The sequence below is a fragment of the Balaenoptera borealis genome (assembly GCF_965194805.1).
Source record: "Balaenoptera borealis genome assembly, chromosome: 1".
Classification (NCBI taxonomy): domain Eukaryota; kingdom Metazoa; phylum Chordata; class Mammalia; order Artiodactyla; family Balaenopteridae; genus Balaenoptera; species Balaenoptera borealis.
In genome coordinates, this window is record NC_138860.1 from 18,335,083 (window position 1) to 18,356,523 (window position 21,441).

At 37.2% G+C, this 21,441-nt stretch overlaps 1 long non-coding RNA gene across 2 annotated transcripts; it reads right to left on the reverse strand.

Moving 5' to 3' along the window:
* Window positions 1-1,112: 1,112 nt before the first annotated feature.
* On the reverse strand, window positions 1,113-21,148 carry LOC309630593. Of its 2 annotated transcripts, none has more exons than XR_014245783.1 (2): window positions 15,877-21,148; window positions 1,113-14,514 (listed from the first exon to the last, which is right to left on the reverse strand). It is a non-coding gene; the product is annotated as an uncharacterized lncRNA (long non-coding RNA). The 2 variants fall into 2 exon arrangements; XR_014245784.1 differs by having other exon boundaries at window positions 1,113-14,521.
* Between the last annotated feature and the right edge of the window lie 293 nt (window positions 21,149-21,441).

The window sequence follows — 21,441 nt, forward strand, 5'->3', positions numbered from 1 at the left end:
GGGAAGTGCCAAACTACAAATAATTGTTTCGCATTCTGCAGATAACTTTTTTTAACTGGAATAATTACCTGAACCTTGACCCTAATTCCTTTATACATATAAATTAAAGAATTTATTTAGCAATTTCTATATATGTTAAAATTTCCAAAAATGCAACTACTGTGTAAATCAAGAGAAGACTGTACTTTGTTACAAAGATTTTCTCTACATTTTGGAAAACAGCACCACTAAAGGAAACTCAGGTCATAGGATTTGCATTTCTAATGCAAAACATTTGTTATTAGTTTGTGTTAGTAGCTGTTCCATTCGTGACTGAACCTACGTATGAATATATTTTTTTAGATCTTATTTCAAAACATCAAATATAAAGGAAAGTGACAACAATATCCAGCTGACTTTTTAAATTGAGTTTTATAGTTTTGCCCATAAAAGTCACCATTGTACCTTCCATTCTTGTGTTTTTTTTTTTTTTCAAATGAAGCAACAAAATCATTAAGACTGAAGAAACATTTTACAACAGAACATCCTAATAAAATTGTTAAAGACATGCCACATTTCCAAGTAATCTTGTCTCTGGGATGTTTATAAATAGTCTTTTAATCAAAAAAAGAACAAATCTTAGTAGTACAAATGATTACACAATGTGGTAATCTATAAAATATTGGAGAAAAGCTAATCTTACTAGCTGTACAAGAATTTACTAGAATGGTGATGGAAAGGAATATAAATAAAATAATTTTTTTACTTTTTCATTAAGCAATGTTAAGAATTGTTGAGATAGCATATAGTATTGAAAAATTAGCTGTGTAATGAACTGTAATAAGCAAATTTTTGACAAGTGTATGAAAGTAACCTATAAGAAAATATTTACTGCTCACTTATGTAAGATTTGCAAGAAAAGAAAAAAGTTGAAAGAAAGAACTATTTTCAAAATTCCTGATAGAGGACAAAAAAGGATGTCAATAGTTGGAATTCTTAAAAAATATATTAAACAGAAAAAAATCTCATTTTCTATGTCATTGTTTGTACCATAGATAATTAGACCAGCTATCATTTGTCACTAAACAAGGTTTTATAAACAGCTTCAAGTATCATAATGTTTTAGCAGTTCATTCTATTTTTCATAGTAAACCAGTAGACAAGGATCTTGGTGAAACATTTCAATAAATGTTTTTTGAAATAAATAATAAAATAAAAAATAAATTTATTGATTTCAAAGAAATACAAACTTTAGCAGTCTGAAGTTAATAAAATTAAGACTAATTCTTTGAATGACAGATTATTTAGAAACCTGTGACATGACAAAGATATTAAAAAGTTTATCTGACATACTAAGTAATTTTTTTCATACATTTGAAAGGCTCTCAAAGGAAGTTGCTTATAAATATTTTGTCCACTATTTGATGCTGTTGTAGAGCTATTTCATTTAACTAATGAAAAATTAGTGGCAAATTCAATGCCAAAATTCAAATATTGAAAAATGATGTGTTTATTTTTCAGAGTTATTGATGAAGTTAAATGAAGTGATCCTGAAGATGCAAGGAAATGAGTTAATCACATTAAAGTGAAAGGAATTTTCATAGAAATTATCAAGAAACACATTTCTTTTAAAATAACCTTTGTCACTGAGCATTTTCATTGTTCTTTCCAGCTGTTGGATCAGGTTAAATGTAATAATATTGATATTATATTACTCATATTGATAATATATTACTCTTACATGGCTGAACCCAAAAGATGAGATGTAAAGATCCGAATAAATTTTCATCAGTGATTGGGTGGGATTTATTTATTTGAAATGGAAAAGGTCCGTCAGCCAACATTTGCAAAGTGAGTTACCTGAGAAAGAAAGAAAGGACAGGGGTCAACGAATTTAATCAGTCTAATTACAAAGTTATGAATTTCAACCTACCTCTTTGGAAATAAGCTAAATTACTTATTAGAGCATTTCCAACTTCATATTTAGTTGGAAAAAGTTTCAGTGCTATCTCACAGTTACTACAAAGTACAGTTATTGTAATTATATTGCAATGGTCACTGAATATGCTTAAAAACATACAGCAAAGATGATATTAACTGTTTCAACAAATTTAAAATCTAATATTATTAAATTAGTGGAGTAAGGATTCTTTTTATTATTTTTAAAAATAAATTTATTTATTTATTTATTTTTGGCTGCGTTGGGTCTTCGTTGCTGCACGCGGGCTTTCTCTAATTGGGGCGAGTGGGGGCTACTCTTCGTTGTGGTGCGGTGGTTTCTCATTGCAGTGGCTTCTCTTGGTGCAGAGCATGGGCTCTAGGTGCTCGGGCTTCAGTAGTTGTGGCACGCGGGCTCAGTAGTTGTGGCTCACGGGCTCTAGAGTGCAGGCTCAGTAGTTGTGGTGCATGGGCTTAGTTGCTCTGCTGTATGTGGGATTTTTCGGGACCAGGGATCAAACCCATGTCCCCTGCATTGGCAGGTGGATTCTTAACCACTGTGCCACCAGGGAAGACCAAGGATTATTTTTAAATATTTTATATTATTACTCAGCTATACATAGTAGCTCAATAATAAGAAAACTGTGCTTTAAAAAGATGCATATTTATTTTATTTGGGTTGCCTTTTTTTCTGAGAAGTGTAGTATTCCATTGAGCCAGTTGTCTTGTTAGAAATTTAGGCTCATAGTTTGTTTTGTATGAAATGTGCATTTTATCATGGTCTACTGTCAAATAATGTTATACTCCCTTTACAAGTTACATAAGAAGTTTATGCAGTATTTTTCTATTTTTCCCTCTAATCCTTTGTAATATTACTGTCATTTATTTTTCACTTCTATGTATATTATAAACCACACCACATTTTTACTTACTTTGCTTTAAACAGTCACTTGTATTTGGAGAAATTGGAAAATGAGAAAATGTCCTTAATATTTGCCTGATATTTGCTATTTCCAGTGCACTTAATTCTTTCATGTAGATCTGAGTTTCTAAGTGGTATCTTTTTTCTCCTTTAGTCTTAAGAACATACTTTAACATTTTTTGTAATACTTAGAGAACAAATTCTCTCAGCTTTTGTTTGTGTGAAAATGTCTATTCCATTTTCATTTTTGAAGGCTGTTTTTGCTGATTTAGGGTTCTTTTTTAATTTTATTGAAGTATAGTTGATTTACAATGTTGTGTTAATTTCTACTGTACAGCAAAGCAACTCAGTTATACATATATATATGTTCTTTTTCATATTATTTGCCATTATGGTTTATCACAGGATACTGAATAAAGTTCCTTGTGCTATACGGTAGGACCTTGTTGTTTATCCATCCTGTATATATCAATTTGCATCTGCTAAACCCAAACTCCCAATCCTTCTCTCCCCCACCCCACTCTGGCCCTTGGCAACCACAAGTCTGTTCTCTATGTCTGTGAGTCTGTTTCTGTTTTGTAGACATGTTCATTTGTGTTGCATTTTAGATTCCACATATAAGTGATATCATATGATATTTGTCTTTCTCTTTCTGACTTACTTCACTTAGTATGATAATCTCTAGGTCCATCCACGTTGCTGCATGATTTAGGATTCTTGACTAACAAGAATTTTGTTTTGTTTTGTTTAGTATTTTTAAAATGTCATTCCTTGTCCTCTGGTTTGCACTGCTTCTGATCAAGTCAGTGGTAATTGCTATCTCTGTTTCCTGGTACATAATTTGTCTTATTTCCTCTGGCTGCCTTTGAGATTTTTCTCTTTCTTATCAGTTTTTAGGAATTGTACTATAATATGCCTCTTTGTACTTTTCTTTGCATTTCTCCTGTTTGGAGTTCATTAGGCCTCTTGGACCTGTGTGTTTATAATTTTCATCAAGTTAGAAAATTGTTTGAATGTTATTTCTTCAAATATTCTTCTCTTCCCTTCTGTTTTCCTGGGACCCCAGTTGACACATTTGTTGGACCTTTTAGATGATTAAGAGGGTAACTGGGAATCTGCTTTTTCATGTTAAGTACACTTTGATTCGATTCTGAATAGTGTGAATGTTATAATGTTGATATTCTCCATTTTGTTGTCTTCCTTTCAAGAGTGTTGAATTTTTGTTCCAGCAGCAGTTAAATTAAGTGTGAATTACCTTGAGTCTTTGGAGTCTTGTTATTCAGCTTTATTAGGTCAAGCCTTGAGTAACTATTTTGGCTGTACTCCTAGGGCATGCCTTCTCTGGGGCATCTCCTAACGCTCCAGATATTTAATGAGGTCTTTTCATTCTAACTTGATCAAATTCAAACTCTTCTCAGGCCTGTGTATGCTCACCTTATAGCTCCTGGTTGCTTGTCTTTCCGCAGTAGCTGTTTTTATCCAGCCTCATGGAGTTCCATTCTAGATTCAATGGGACTTCTATGCAGATTTTCTGGAGCTTTCTCTGCATTTCTCCTTTCTCCCTGGCCCTCTTCCCTGTACATTCTAGCTCTCTCAGCCTCCCTGGTCTCTGATCTCAAACCCAGGCTCAGCAAGACGGCTGTGCTCCAGGTAGGCTGTGCCTCCCTGTGCTGTGGTCCAGAACCCTGCTTCAGACCGAAAACCAGAGCAATCAGATGACATCCCTTACTTGTCTTCCATCTCTTGGGAATCCCAGTCTTGCATTGGCACGTGTCCAACATCAGAACACAGTTGTTTCCTACATTTGGTGCAGATATGTATTGTTTACGGCAGGAAGACTATTCTAATACTAGTTCTTCAGCCGTGACCGGAAGCAGAAGTGAGTTCCCTGTTAATTTTGATTTTCCTCTTGCCTCAGAAACATATCCTAAAACAGTTTTCTACAGCCTCGTGTGTATTACTCTTCTTTTTTCTTAATCCACCCTCTTCTCCCTACCACCTGCCAAAATATTTGGCTTTCTAAGTCTTAATAAATAACAGAAACTGAAAGTGTTCCCCAACACGTGGCAGGAATTTAAAACCTAAGATATGTTTTCTGTGCTACTCTGTCACGACTCTGCCCTGTGTCATTTCGTATGAATTATTCTGACTCTCCCCTTACAAGTGAGATACGGCCCATTTGTCAGATTGTCACACTTCCTCATTTCTCCACGTTGTTGCTCTGCAATTTTCCTTGGCATGTTATCCCAACTTCAATTAAGGTCATTCCTCTCTTTCCCTTATTATACATGAATGAATCCAGGTTGTTACAACCTATCCACACACTAGCTTCCATTTTAGTGTAACTCATACCTCTGCCATTTCATTTCCCTGCTTATCATATGGGGCATGCTTTCTTATCTTTTTACTTGTCGAGAATCCAAACTCACTCATCTGACTACTTCACTGCATCTTCTAAGTAGCCCTGTCCAGACATTTACATAATGAAATGCATACTGTTATAAATTGCTTTTCTTTTTTGAAAAACTTTATTTATTTATTTTTGGCTGCATTGGGTCTTCGTTGCAGGGGGCGGGCTTTCTCTAGTTGCAGCGAGAGGGGCTACGCTTTGCTGTGGTGCATGGGCTTCTCATTGCAGTGGCTTCTCTCATTGCGGCGCACGGGCTTCAGTAGTTGTGGCACATGGGCTCAGCAGTTGTGGCTTGTGGGCTGTAGAGCGCAGGCTCTTTAGTTGTGGCACACGAGCTTAGTTGCTCTGCGGCATGTGGGATCTTCCCAGACCAGGGATCAAACTCGTGTCCCCTGCATTGGCAGGTGGATTCTTAACCACTGTGCCACCAGGGAAGTCCCTGCTTTTCTTTTATTTGTCCTTTTTGAGGGTATTATATTTACATGGAGATATATTAATGTTTTTGAAATTATGTGTGTACATAGATGATGTCACTTGTTACTTCTATTTCAGCACAGTGAAAAGCACATGACAACATATTGGTTATAAGAGGGCATTGGGTTCTATAAGATTGGAAACCATTGATTTACTTATTTAATACAAATTAGTAATTCCTTTCCATGTTCAAAACATTGTCCTATGTAAAATATAAAGGTGAAGTGGATGTCCTCAAGGAGTTCAATTTAATAAAAGAGAAACCCTGGAGATTCATGAATGTAGGGCTCACATCTGTTTAGTTTGCTACAGTATCCCTTGTTCCTAGAACAGTTATTGACACAGAGAGGATGGTCAATAAATGCACCTTGAATCAATGAAGGTAGGTCTTCAAATAGTTTAATCAAAGGCAGTAAGTAAAGAATGACCTAATAGTGGTATAAATGGAATACTGTAGGAATTTAGAGAGGAAAATATGAGACCTACACTGACCATAACAGGCCTCTTGCAGGAAGAGACTTTTCATTTAGACCATGATGCATAAACCAGATTGACACACAGGAAGTTGACAAGGGCATTCTGAAGTGAGGGGACAAGTAAAGAAATGCAAATGCAGAATGACATGGAACGTTGGAAGAATGATCAGTAACCACGTTTGTCTGGACCTTAGTAATCAAGTTCAAGTAAAAGAGTAAGAAGAGAAGAGGCTTGAGAGTTAGGGCTGGCCACAGCGCAGAAGGAACTACACCCCAGACAGGAGAAACCAGGGCTCATTTATGACACAGCAAAAATAATACCCAAGGAAGGTTACTCTAGCTTTGCTGTGTAAGGAAATTGTGATGACAACTGCAGGACTTAACCTAGAGGACCTTCTCCTGATCAAATGTCCACCAAATATGTGAACTGCAGAAAACCCCCCTTTTTGAAACTAGTAAATTTCAGAATGACATTATTATTTTTAATATCCTATACCTGCAATGAGGAGATAAAGAGAAATTAGTGGCGTTTAAGTCATATACAGGTTTAGGGAAATAATAGAATGTTTGAAGTAAAAGATTAATGTAATGAGAGATAAAGGGATCTTCCCAGTAACTTGAGTGTTTTGTCCCTCTTTGTTCTTCAATATGGACATTTGTGGGTGTGTGTGTGTGTGTGTGTTATAAATTAAAAGTTATTTTACTATGAGAATAATAGCAATTACCTAATTACCAATTACATACCAATGGAATAAAAGACAGTCCTTTAACACATTTTGCATCATAAGAAACACTTATATTCTAAGAATCTAAAAAAGAGTGGATATATGCACATGTATAACTGATTCACCCTGCTGCACACCTGAAACCAACACAACATTTCAAATCAACTATACCCCAACAAAACTTATCAAAAAATAAGTAAATAGGAAGAGAGGAACCAAGATGGCAGAGTAGAAGGACGTGCTCTCACTCCCTCTTGTGAGAACACCAGAATCACAACTAGCTGCTGGACAATCATCAACAGGAAGACACTGGAACTCACCAAAAAAGATACCCCACATCCAAAGACAAAGGAGAAGCCACAGTGAGACGGTAGGAGGGGCACAATCACAGTAAAATCAAATCCCATAACTGCTGGGTGGGTGACTCACAGAATGGAGAACATTAAATGCAACAACATTCGCATTATAGGGGTCCCAGAAGGAGAAGAGAGAGAGAAAGGATCAGAGAAAATATTTGAAGAGATTATAGTCAAAAACTTCCCTAACATGGGAAAGGAAATCGCCACCCAAGTCCAGGAAGCACAGCGAGTCCCACACAGGATAAACCCAAGGAGAAACATGACAAGACACAGAGTAATCAAATTGCCAAAAATTAAAGACAAAGAAAAATAATTGAAAGCAATAAGGGAAAAATGACAAATAACATACAAGGGAACTCCCGTAAGGTTAACAGCTGATTTCTCAGCAGAAACTCTACAAGCCAGAAGGGAGCAGCATGATATACTTAAAGTGATGAAAGGGAAGAACCTACAACCAAGATTACTCTACCCGGCAAGGATCTCATTCAGATTCAATGGAGAAATCAAAAGCTTTACAGATAAGCAAAAGCTAAGAGAATTCAGCACCACCAAACCAGCTCTACAACAAATGCTAAAGGAACTTCTCTAAGTGGGAAACACAACAGAAGAAAAGGACCTACAAAAATAAACCCAAAACAATTAAGAAAACGGTCATAGGAACATACATATCGCTAATCACCTTAAACGTGAATGGATTAAATGCTCCAACCAAAAGACACAGGCTTGCTGAATGGATACAAAAACAAGACCCATATATATGCTGTCTACAAGAGACCCACTTCAGACCTAGGGACACATACAGACTGAAAGTGAAGGGATGGAAAAAGATATTCCATGCAAATGGAAATCAAAAGGAAGCTGGAGTAGCAATACTCATATCAGATAAAATAGACTTTAAAATAAAGAATGTTACAAGAGACAAGGAAGGACCCTACATAATGATCAAGGGATCAATCCAAGAAGAAGATGTAACAATTATACATATATATGCATGCAACATAGGAGCACCTCAATACATAAGGCAACTGCTAACAGTGATAAAAGAGGAAATCGACAGTAACACAATAATAGTGGGGGACTTTAACACCTCACTTACACCAATGGACAGATCATCCAAAATGAAAATAAATAAGGAAAGAGAAGCTTTAAATGACACAGTAGACCAGATAGATTTAATTGATCTTTATAGGACATTCCATCCAAAAACAGCAGATTACACTTTCTTCTCAAGTGCGCACAGAGCATTCTCCAGGATTGATCACATCTTGGGTCACAAATCAAGCCTCAGTAAATTAAAGAAAAATTGAAATCATATCAAGCATCTTTTCTGACCACAACCCTATGAGATTAGAAATGAATTATGGGGAAAAAAACGTAAAAAACACAAGCACATGGAGGCTAAACAATACGTTATTGAATAACCAAGAGATCACTGAAGAAATCAAAAAATACTTAGAGACAAATGACAATGAAAACACAACGATCCAAAGCCTATGGGATGCAGCAAAAGCAGTTCTAAGACGGAAGTTTATAGCTATACAAGCCTACCTCAAGAAACAAGAAAGATCTCAAATAAACAATCTAACCTTACACCTAAAGGAACTAGAGAAAGAAGAACAAACAAAACCCAAAGTTAGCAGAAGGAAAGAAATCATAAAGATCAGAGCAGAAATAAATGAAACAGAAACAAAGAAAACAATAACAAAGATCAATAAAACTAAAAGGTGGTTCTTTGAGAAGATAAACAAAATTGATAAACCATTAGCCAGACGCATCAAGAAAAAGAGGGAGATGACTCAAATCAATAAAATTAGAAATGAAAAAGGAGAAGTGACAACAGACACTGTAGGAATACAAAGCATCCTAAGAGACTACTACAAGCAATCCTATGCCAAAAAAATGGACAACCTGGAAGAAATGGAAAATTCTTGGAAAGGTATAACCTTCCAAGGTTGAACCAGGAAGAAATAGAAAATAGTAACAGACCAATCACAAGTAATGTAATTGAAACTGTGATTAAAAATCTTCCAACAAACAAAAGTCCAGGACCAGATGGCTTCTCAGGTGAATTCTATCAAACATTTACAGAAGAGATGACACGCATCCTTCTCAAACTCTTCTAAAACACTGCAGAGGAAGGAACACTCCCAAACTCATTCTAGGAGGCCACCATCACCCTGATACCAAAACCAGACAAAGATACTACAAAAAAAGAAAATTACAGACCAATATCACTGATGAATATAGATGCAAAAATCCTCAACAAAATACTAGCAAACAGAATCCAAAAACACATTAAAACGATCATACACCATGATCAAGTGGGATTTATCCCAGGGATACAAGGATTCTTCAATATATGCAAATCAGTCAATGTGATACACCATATTAACAAACTGAAGAAGAAAAACCATATGATCATCTCAATAGATGCAGAAAAAGCTTTTGACAAAATTCAGCACCAATTTATGATAAAAACTCTCCAGAAAGTGGGCATAGAGGGAACCTACCTCAACATAATAAAGGCCATATAAGACAAACCCACAACAAACATCATTCTCAATGGTGAAAAACTGAAAGCATTTCCTCTAAGATCAGGAACAAGACAAGGATGTCCACTCTCACCACTGTTATTCAACATAGTTTTGGAAGTCCTAGCCACAGCAATCAGAGAAGAAAAAGAAATAAAAGGAATCCAAATCGGAGAAGAAGAAATAAAGCTGTCACTGTTTGCAGATGACATGATACTATACATAGAGAATCCTAAAAATGCCACCAGAAAACTACTAGAGCTAATCAATGAATTTGGTAAAGTTGCAGGATACAGAATTAATGCACAGAAATCTCTTGCATTCCTATACACTAATGATGAAAAATCTGAAAGAGAAATTAAGGAAACACTCCCATTTACCACTGCAACAAAAAGAATAAAATACCTAGGAATAAACCTATTTAAGGAGACAAAAGACCTGTATGCAGAAAACTATAAGACACTGATGAAAGAAATTAAAGATGATACCAACAGATGGAGAGATATACCATGTTCTTGGATTGGAAGAATCAATATTGTGAAAATGACTGTACTACCCAAAACAATCTACAGATTCAATGCAATCCCTATCAAATTACCAATGGCATTTTTTACAGAACTAGAACAAAAAATCTTAAAATTTGTATGGAGACACAAAAGACCCCAAATAGCCAAAGCAGTCCTGAGGGAAAAAAACGGAGCTGGAGGAATCAGACTCCCTGATTTCAGCCTATACTACAAAGCTACAGTAATCAAGACAATATGGTACTGGCACAAAAACAGAAACATAGGTCAATGGAACAAGATAAAAAGCCCAGAGATAAACCCACACACCTATGGTCAACTAATGTATGACAAAGGAGGCAAAGATATACAGTGGAGAAAAGACAGTCTCTTTAATAAGTAGTGCTGGGAAAACTGGACAGCTACATGTAAAAGAATGAAATTAGAACATTCCCTAACACCATACACAAAAATAAACTCAAAATGGATTCGAGACCTAAATGTAAGGTCAGACACTATAAAACTCTTAGAGGAAAACATAGGAGGAACACTCTTTGACATAAATCACAGCAAGATCTTTTTTGATCCACCTCCTAGAGTAATGGAAATAAAAACAAAAATAAACAAATGGGACCTAATGAAACTTAAAAGCTTTTGCACAGCAAAGGAAACCATAAACAAGATGAAAAGACAACCCTCAGAATGGGAGAAAATATTTACAAATGAATCAACGGACAAAGGATTAATCTCCAAAATATATAAACAGCTTATGCAGCTCAATATTAAAGAAACAAACAACCCAATCCAAAAATGGGCAGAAGACCTAAATAGACATTTCTCCAAAGAAGACATACAGATGGCCAAGAAGCACGTGAAAACCTGCTCAACATCACTAATTATTAGAGAAATGCAAATGAAAACTACAATGAGGTATCACCTCACACCAGTTAGAATGGGCATCATCAGAAAATCTACAAACAACAAATGCTGGAGAGGATGTGGAGAAAAGGGAACCCTCTTGCACTGTTGGTGGGAATATAAATTGATACAGCCACTATGGAGAACAGTATGGAGGCTCCTTAAAAAACTAAACATGGAATTACCATATGATCCAGCAATCCCACTACTGGGCATATACCCAGAGAAAACCATAATTCAAAAAGAGTCATGCACCCCAATGTTCATTGCAGCACTATTTAGAATAGCCAGGTCATGGAAGCAACCTAAATGCTCATCGACGGACGAATGGATAAAGATGATGTGGTACATATATACAATGGAATATTACTCTACCATAAAAAGGAACGAAATTGAGTCATTTGTTGAGACGTGGATGGATCTAGAGACTGTCATACAGAGTGAAGTTAAGTCAGAAAGAGAAAAACAAATATCGTATGCTAACGCATGTATGTGGAACCTAGAAAAATGGTACAGATGAACCAGTTTGCAGGGCAGAAGTTGAGACACAGATGTAGAGAACAAACGTATGGACACCAAGGGGGGAAAGCCACGGGGGGGTGGCGGTGGTGGTGTGCTGAATTGGGTGACTGGGATTGACATGTATACACTGATGTGTATAAAATTGATGACTAATAAGAACCTGCTGTATAAAAAAATAAATAAAATAAAATTCAAAGAAAAAAATAAGTAAATAAAATTTAAAAATTAGTTTGAAATTTTAGATTCAAAAATAAAAGAAACACTTTAAAAAAGAAAGTCAATATGGACAATTTCAATATCATCCCAGGCATAAGACACTGGGAGCAATATAAAGTCACAGTAGTTTAAGCTTCAAGAAAGCTGTTGGGAATTCCCTGGAGGTCCAGTGGTTAGGGCTATGTGCTTCCAGTGTAGGGGGCCTGGTTTTGATCCCTGGTCGGGGAACTAAGATCCCACAAGCCACGCAGTGTGGCCTAAATAAATAAATAAATAAAAGCTGCCTCCTATCTGAGATGACAGACTCAGATAGCTTGACTTTCGTTACTAACAAAAAACATCTGAATACTCACGATTGCCACAATAAGAATGTCACTTAGTGAAGTTTTCTATTTTTTATCTTTCCTGGATGCTTTATCATTTCTTCTCGGTAACAGAGAGCCTGGGTTTTTTCATCTGTTTTGGCTTTGCAGTTACCTGAGAGAAATAGACTTCAAACTCTAAAGGCATCCTATGTATACCTTCCTGAGAGCCATGGATTCATTCAACCTCTAAGGCAATGGCTAATAAGACTTTATTTATTCCAAAACCCAGGCAGCAAGAAAAAGGCCCTTTCGCAGACTCCAGCTGAGATGACACATGAAAGTTGGAGTGTGGATTCGAATATGCCCTGGTCAGAAGAGATGAAGAGTCCTGTAATCTTGTGGTATAACATTCGATCCTCAGCGCACACCACAGAAGTCCATTATGGGCCCTAGAAATCCCCTGGTTACTTCTCCTCCCACACCCTAGGAAAAGAATTACTAGTTTATGCCCAAAGATTAAAACAGCCACAGCATGAAACGACTTCAGTGTTCCTCTTAGCGTACTTATTTGCTTAAGCCCTCTTCCAGAATATCCCATCAGTCAGAATTCCAGGCAGTGCTTAAAACGTGCAAAGTTACTCAGCTTTCATCTCGGGCTATTTTGACTCGGGCCCCAGTCTCTTCCTCTAAGTGGGGTGTGATTTTTATTTTCATTCTTTCTCATACAAATCACACATTTCTTCCACTTGATGTTTCCTTGTTTAGTTACGGTAACCAGGAATGAGGCCTCTTCCAAATTGAGAAGATGGAGGAAAAAAAAAAAGCTATTAAGTCTTTTTTTCTTAATCTGAAACTGAATAAATCAAACCTTTGAACGCTGAGTGGGCGAGAGGAATAACCAGCATTCTGTGAATGGATGCGGGGATTCATATTAACTTTGGCAATTGAGATATTAATTCTAATAAATTCCAATCATTCGTTTTAATTCTAATTAATTCTAATAACCTAACACTAATGAACCTTTAGTTGGGAGCTAATGAAATTGTGATAGAGGTACAGTAATAATAGCATGATAAACCGACACAGGAATAAGATCTCCCAGTAAGTAGAAATGAGTTTATTTACTGATGTCAAACTGACGCAGGTTAGTATGAACTACTGTGAATTTGTAAAGTAGAACCTCAATAAAGTATAAGATTCCATGAATTGAGTTCTTTATCATGACTTCATCTATAAAATTATAAATAACAAAAATATCCCATCTTTACTGAGCACTTACTATGTGCCAAGTGTCTTCATGCATTTTTATCATTCAGTTCTTATAGTCTTTTTATTACATAATTCTGTCCAATTTACGGACATGGAAACTGAGCCTGAGAGATGTGAAATAACTTACCTAAGTAAACTAGTGGGTGGTAGGGCCGGGGCACAAAACTAAATCCTTATTCTTAAGCTCTTTGTTATTTTAGTTACTTTATATATATATTTCTTATATTACAGTATGATTTTTAATCATATCATTAACATCGTGTTTTGAAAGAATCTTGCTGATTTTTTTTCATCATCTGTTGAACAGGTAGGACTACATTTGGTTGCAAGCAGCAGTAAGTACACTTAAATGACCTAAACAAATTGAGGGAGGCTCATTGTTTGGTATAACGCAAAGTTTGGGGTCTGGTCTGGTCTAGCTTGGCAATGTCATCAAGGATCCAGGCTTTTTCTGTCCAGTCAGTACCCTTAACACAAAGGAGTGTCATCTTAGAAGTGTGATAGAAGTGTGAGCTCCAAGCATTAGGTCCATAGGCAAGTCAGGAAGGAGGGGAAAGCCTGGACCAGTGACATCTATCCTTTTCCTTAGAAAATCAAAAGCTTTCTCAGCAGTCCCAGCAGACTCTTCTTACATTCTACTGCCCAGATTTGTCATATGGCTGCACCTAACTGCAAAGGCAAGCAATATTTTTGGCAGGTTCTATAAGTGGAAGTAGGCAAGGGAGAAGGGGATTGGGACTGGGCACGGAGTTAGCCAACCAACAGTATCTGCCAAAAGTAAACATTCAGTTACAGAGGCTCTTAATCAGTTCTAGCTGCTATAACAAAACTACCATAGACTAGGTGCTTAAACGATAGACATTTATTTCTTACAGTTTTGGACACTGGGATGTCCGAGATCAAGATGTCGGCAGATTCATTTCCTGGTGAGAGTCCTCTTCCTGGTTTGCAAATGGATGCCTTCTTGCTGTATCCTCATAGAGTGGAAAAAGAAAGATCAATGTCTTCCTCTTTTATAAGGACATTAATCCCATCATGAGGGCCCCATGACTTAATCTCACCCTAATTAACTTCCCAAAGCCCCACCTCTAAATAACAACATATAGAGGATTAAGGTTTCAACATATAAATTTTAGGAGGGGGATGCAAGCATTCAGTCCATAGCAGAAAAGATTATTTGATCAGTATATTATAGCTTTTATTAACTGGTAATAGAATTGTTATAAAGCATATTTTTTAAGAGACAAGGTCTTGTGGAAAACAAACAGTTTTCAGAGTGATAACAGTGCTGAGAAAAGCCTGTTTGCAGGTGCACGTCTGGGGCATACAGAGTTAAGTATGCATAATGTGTACGCAGGTCTCTTGACAAGTATGGAGAGAGCATGGGGAAGCAATTCAGGTTAATATGCAAATAATCATAACATAACATATGCTACAAGCTATGAAACAGTGGCAAGCAAAATGCAGACTTCAGAGGAAGGAGAAATTATTTTTCACTGGGGAAAATGTTTTGCTACAAGGAGTTTTTTGCCTATTTGGTGGAGAGTGGAAAGAGAATCTTCAAATAAATGACTCTCTAATGGTAAAACTTCGAATACTGTGGCAAGTATGTATAAGAGGTAAAAATGCCCAGTGTAAGTTAAAGCACCAAAACTGCTGGATGGATAAGAATCTGCCTGACAGTGTTTAAGCAGTGTGGCATCGGCAGCCATGGATTAGTGCACTGGATTTCCCAAGTGGCAACATGAATATGAGCGTTCTTGATATCTCTGATGTTTAGATATCACCATGGGCCATTTCTGGGATTTTCCTCTTCCTTAATCATTTCATCAGCTTGAGATTCTAGGGTTCCTGGGGACTGAGAATTGTTTGCTGTGTTAGAGAAACACATAACATTTTAATTGTGCTTGGAGACAGGGAGACTCAATGAGGGAGACTAATTAAGAAACATAAATAAACTAGGAGTTCTGCTTTGCCTCATGTCATATCATTATGGTTCAGAATGAACTGCTAAGCTTTATTATGAGTCAAAGAAGTGATCAGAGTCACTGATTTAGGAACAAGACTAAGGGCTCTATGTAACATATAAAGTAAAGAATGGAGGCAACTACTAAGGTATTATACTTATTATTTTTTATTGTACATATACTTTGGTTATCATAAAATACACTAATTATTTATGAGGCATACATCATGTGCTCTGGCATAATCCATGAATGCATTATAACATTTTTTATTTCATCTTCACACTAAACAAATGAGATGGGTATTCTCATTACCTTCATTTTCTAAATGAAGAAATAAGACTAAGAATGTTCAAGTGACATACCCAAGGTTATGTATTCCTCTCTGGGTGCTTGGCAGGTGACACAACTCGCTTTGAATCATGACTTATTAGTCCCCCCAAAGCCATGTTTTTAACCATCATGTAAACTTTGATATTTCTGTAATGAAAAGAAGAGGCAAAAGAACTTTGAATTCAAGGAAAGTTTGGCAGATTCCAGGTGTAGAGAGATTTATCTTGGAAACAAGCAATTAAATGTGAACATATTTGATATGGAATGTTGAAATGCACATAGAAATTGTCCCATGATTGGATGCATTTATTAATACAGCTAATAATATTATATGTGAATGCTTGTTTCCATAGCTGCATAATTAATGGTGCTAAATGCCCATCTACATGCAGGGCTTGGCAACAGGGGTTGGCAAACTATTTCTGTAAAGGTCATATAGTAACTATCTTCAGCTTTGTGGGTCATAGAGTCTGTCACATTTGCTCAGCTCTGCTGCTGAAGTGCAAAAGCAGCCATAGACAACACATAAACGAATGAATGTGACTGTTTATTTACAAATAAAACTTTATTTACAAAAACAGGCAATGATGGACTTGAACTACGGTCCATAGTTTGCCAATCTCTGTGTTGGAGGACTAAAATAATTCCATTTCACTGAGGAAATTCCAAGATTGCCACAATTGCAAGCAAGTAAAAACAATAGATGTTTTTGAATTTAAGCAATACCTGAATCTTATGTTTATAAATGGAAGGGGTCAACATGATTTTTGTTTTTACTTTGAATCATGTTAAATGACGAGTCAGAGGAAATGGACTTATGGTAAAAGATAAAACAATTCAGTAATTCATCAGGAAGACTTTCTTAGCCGTCAGATTAACTAAACATTGGAAGGTACTTTAGAGGCAATATTAACAAAAAAAAAATAATGTTTACAAGAACCAGAGTAAAGCTCAGTATCAATCAGTCTATACATATATAATGCTGCAAGTCCTGTTGGAGAAACACAAAGATTAAAATAAAGTAAAACAAAAGAAATGAATACTAGAGAATTAAATATATTTAGTTTATGAGAAATTATTATGCGAGTAGTTATTAAAATTATTTATTTGGTGGTGTAGAAAATACTTCCATAGTTAAGAGTGCATAAGCTACTTCTATAATTAAAAGTCTATACGGTAGCCATCTCTAGAGATGACAAAGAAGAAAGTAGACCAGCCTTAATGGATTTAGACTTTTAATCATTTGAAATCATGGAATGGATTCATATAACCTTTTGAAATTAGTTATAGCTCTATTACTCCATAGCTTTATAAAGCACACATCAAAAGGACTACATATATACACATACATATATATATATGTATGTGTATATATATAGTGTATACATATATATATAGTGTGTGTATACACAGACTATGTAAGTATGTTTTATACATATATGTACATTACTTATTATTCCCTATTCTCTGTAAAGTATATATATACATATATAGTGTATATTATATATAATATATAGTGTATATATTATATATAACATATAGTATACACACACTATACATATACTGTGTATATATAGTATATAAAGTTTATATAGTACAAAATGTAAAGCTACACATAAATAGTTTATATATAGCATATGCAGTGAATATATACATATATATTTCATTCTACATATATATGCTAAATAGAGAATAAAGGCTAATAAGTGATGTAAGATTACCAACATTTCAACATCATATATCTCATTAGATCTTCACATCAACAGATAATACCAAAAAAGGCAAAGTAACTTGAACAAAGATAATAGCGACTAGATTTTTAAGAAGACCCCTGTTCAACTTTACCTGTACATAATAGTTGGATGGCTTGAAGCTTCCTTTCTTTCCTTCCCCAACAGATGGCACAGAAGGAGAAAAATGGGACTCACATCGAGTTGTGCTGCAAATCATTTATCTTCTATAAGATGTGGGGAAGCCATTGAATTGGTAAACAAGACTTTTGTAAGCATGCATAAAACGTATTCAATATTTGGTCACAAGGGATTTCCATTAAGCTTTCATGGGAGTTAATAAATCAACAGAAACCACTTAACTGAAACATTTTCATGGGTCCTGTGGAATTCTAAGCAAATATCGGGTTTAAGAATGAAAAGTCAGTTATATTTTCAACATAATCTAACGTTCAAAGAAGTGTAAAAGATGCTTAAGTGTTAATATTTTATGTTTCCCCACTCTCAGCAGTAATTGCAGCCCATTAAAAAGAATGCTAAGACATAGCTGTTAGCACTGGCACGGGCCCAAGGAAACACTGAACCGTCACAGAGGGGGGTTAATTGCTACACGAAGAGGTAATTTATTAAGGAACACTGAAGCCCTGTATACTCCCTAACGTGAGGCTGAATGGCACAATCTTACGTGAATATTACATTTTATAATCAAGGCCTTTTCCATGGTAGATTTCAGAACAAGCTTAGCTAAACGATACAGAGAGGTGGAGGGGGAGAAAAAAAACCTCCAACGCAATTTTTCTCTATGGCTCCCATACACTCGCCCTTGGTGCCCTGCCGTCTGGCGCTCCCACCACCAGGAAAGTCGGCTGCTCCATAAAATTCTTGGGGGCTGATGAGAAAGGCTCATGTAACTATCAAGTTGAAGGGCGGCTTCTACTGTTTATTTGTCCAGATCTGGTGCTTCAGTCCTCTTCTGAGTGTTAAACTTAATTTTCACCATTTGTCAGAAGTGGTGTTTTCAGAACTTTATCACATTGAAGTAGCCCTTCATCACAGTTTAGACCAATATCGCGAGGCTTATTAAACATCACGTGAAGAGAAAATTGTGGCCCCATGCATCCCTTGCCTAACGTCTCCCGTTTGGCAGAGTTTCGTCTCAATCCTCTGGGTTCCTGGTTGTGTCCTGAACTTATGATTCTTGTCCTGAACAAGAGTCCAAAAGCAAGTGGGAGGGCAAGGTGACTCTGAGGAATCCTTTGACCTAAAGTGCTGAGGGTTTTCTTGGCTGTACTAACAACAAATTCTCGATTCTCAAACGATTTAGGAAAAGAGAATTAGTTTTACCTCTTTGTCTCTCTTTTTAATATTGCTAGCAGCAAACTGACATTGAAGAAAAATTCCCTTGAAAAACAGGGTAAAGGCGAAACAGTGGTTTCTCTGAAATGCATCATTGATGTGTTCCAGCTTTTTCCACTTTGTAGCTTGGTCCTCTAGCCATCTCTGGTCAAACCCTCAATAAAGAAGTGTTTACGGAGTACTTATTTTGCTCCTGGCACCGGGTTAAGAGTGATGCTTTAGCAGAATACAAAAGGCATACAATACATGGCTCCACCCTTACGGAGTGTTCAGTGTTATAGGAAAGATCAAAAAAGAATTTATGTGAAGCAGAGAACAATTTTATAGAAACTACAACAGGAATGGTAGCAGAGAGAGAGCAATATGGGCAGATTTTGATGGGTCTTTATTCATCTCCTTTGTTGAACTTCTCTCCTGCTTCAGTTTTTTTTTTTTTTTTTTAAAGGTGTAGGCTTATTTATTTATTTATTTTTTGCTGTGTTGGGTCTTCGTTTCTGTGTGAGGGCTTTCTCTAGTTGTGGCAAGTGGGGGCCACTCTTCATCGCGGTGCGCGGGCCTCTCACTATCGTGGCCTCTCTTGTTGCGGAGCACAGGCTCCAGATGCGCAGGCTCAGTACTTGGGGCTCACGGGCCTAGTTGCTCCGCGGCATGTGGGATCTTCCCAGACCAGGGCTTGAACCCGTGTCCCCTGCATCGGCAGGCAGATTCTCGACCACTGTGCCACCAGGGAAGCCCCTGTTTCAGTTTTTATTTTCTCCTCTTCTGCCACTTTTTCTATAATGCAATGGCGTCTTCCCTTGATCTGCAGATGATCAGAGCCATTATCTGGACCTTTCACCACGCACTTAACACCATCCAACCTTGGGCTCCATGATCAAAATTATGTCTTACACTTGAACTATTTCCCCCTAAAACACTCTCATTTCTTCAGTGTCAGTCAGCTAGGTGTTTGGGACAAGATACCAATTAAATTAGCTCACACTCCAGCATCCTCCGCCTTCATCTCCCTCTTCTTCAATTTTTCCATGGATGGTCCAGATTTGAAATAGTCTATCCTATTCTAAGACTATACCTTGACCATGAATCAGATGATTGGGACACTCCATCTAAATCAGGGGAGAGAACAAGAGAGGTTTCTTTCTCAGCTTCAGAGGACTGTCTATTCCACCATCCCCTTTTCATTTACCACCAAGTTCCATTACTGTCCCTGATTCTTTTCTGTTTAGAGTTTGATGTGCAGGCTGCTGTACTTGAAATCGAGCAGGACCTTGTGGGGCTCCTGGGCACAGGAGCCTTTCTGTCCCCCATTTCTTGTAGGCAAGACTCCAGCTTCCATGACCTTCCCTGAGTTGCAAAGGGCAGGTTCGAACAGTTGCTACTCAAGGAAGGAGCAGCCAGGAAACCACCTGAGGCAAGATTAAAGGGACCAGGGAAGCTCATCAAGATTAGGAGATCGACCACCTGAGATGAGATTAAAGGAGTTCAAGCCCTGCACACACCCTAATCTTATCTACAACCCCACCCTTGAACCATTGCTATAAAACTCCTCATCAAATCCTCCTGGGTTGGGAGACATAGTTTTTCCAAGGCAGAAGCCTGCTGTGTCCCCCTTTGCCTGGCAAAGCAGTAAAGCTATTCTTTTCTACTTTACCCAAAACTCTGTCTCCAAGATATGACTTGGCACTGGTGCAGAGGCTGAGCTTTCGACATCATACTTGATATGTCATCAAGGAGAGAGAAGAAACCACCTCGTTTTTAGAGCAAAAGGAGCAGCATGCCCTAAGTAAACATTATGCTTGCTCTGCTTTAGAGCATACTTGGGGGGCTGCACCTGTCCACTGGAGACCCCCAGAAAGCTGAAGGCAAACAAGGTTCCTATTGGAAAGAAAGAAGAAGCTTGGATCCTCCAGAATGCAGATCCATGTGACTTCCTAGGGCCTTCAAGTTACTTTCTGTTCTCCCCTCTTTCCTCTATTTGGAATTCCAAATGCTCATCCTGGCTATTTGTAATTAATACTAAGCATGGTAATTTCTATTTATATCTTTAAAATGTGTTTTTAAAAAAGAAATAATTTTTAAGTTTTTCCAGTCAGTTTTTTTCATTCTTTTTGCCTCACAGGTGGTTCCTAAATCAGACCAATATATCACATAGTTAGAGCAGCCTCTATTCTGGATAACTTTTCACTCATTCCTCATCCTAGGCAGATTTAGAAAGTCATTAAAGGGCTTCCCTGGTGGCACAGTGGTTAAGAATCCGCCTGCCAATGCAGGGGACACGGGTTGGAGCCCCGGTCCGGGAAGATCCCACATGCCGCGGAGCAACTAAGCCCGTGAGCCACAACTACTGAGCCTGCGCGTCTGGAGCCTGTGCTCCGCAACGGGAGAGGCCGCGACAGTGAGAGGCCCGCGCACCGCGATGAAGAGTGGCCCCTGCTCGCCGCAACTGGAGAAAGCCCTCGCACAGAAACGAAGACCCAACACAAAACAAAAAAGTAAATACATAAATAAATA